At 51.4% G+C, this 370-nt stretch overlaps 1 protein-coding gene across 1 annotated transcript in view; it reads right to left on the bottom strand.

The window, feature by feature from the left end:
• The window catches only part of LOC131886699 (polypeptide N-acetylgalactosaminyltransferase 5-like), a 4,541-nt gene that overhangs the window by 777 nt on the left and 3,394 nt on the right, over positions 1–370 (bottom strand). The window lies entirely within an intron of this gene.

Below are 370 nucleotides of genomic sequence, written 5' to 3'. Positions count from 1 at the left end.
GCCTCTTGCCCTGATGATTGATTTCCTCTTCTTCCAGGGGGTCCCAGATTTCCCGAAGGTTACCAACCTATTCGAACATCCGGAACTTTAGTCAGGACCGAGGAACTCGCCATAGTGATGGTCGTTCTATTGTTATGGGTGGCGGCAATCGCTCTTTTCATCAACCGTTGGGGCAAGATCCGCCTCATGGAGCCCTATAATCCTTACTTTGAGCCGGTGTCGACCCTGGACGTGAATAACTCAATCAATAACGATGAAGATGTATCGTTAATGCACCACCCTCGGGCTAGCCTCACCGTGATCTCCAGCGAATTCGGCCACCGACGACACAGCAATCTCAGCAACTTCCACTTCCAGTTCCAAGGCTCCT

Source organism: Tigriopus californicus, chromosome 9 (genome assembly GCF_007210705.1).
Source record: "Tigriopus californicus strain San Diego chromosome 9, Tcal_SD_v2.1, whole genome shotgun sequence".
Classification (NCBI taxonomy): Eukaryota; Metazoa; Arthropoda; class Copepoda; order Harpacticoida; family Harpacticidae; genus Tigriopus; species Tigriopus californicus.
Note: the sequence above shows the minus strand (reverse complement) of the source record. Positions and strands in the feature narration are given on the sequence as shown.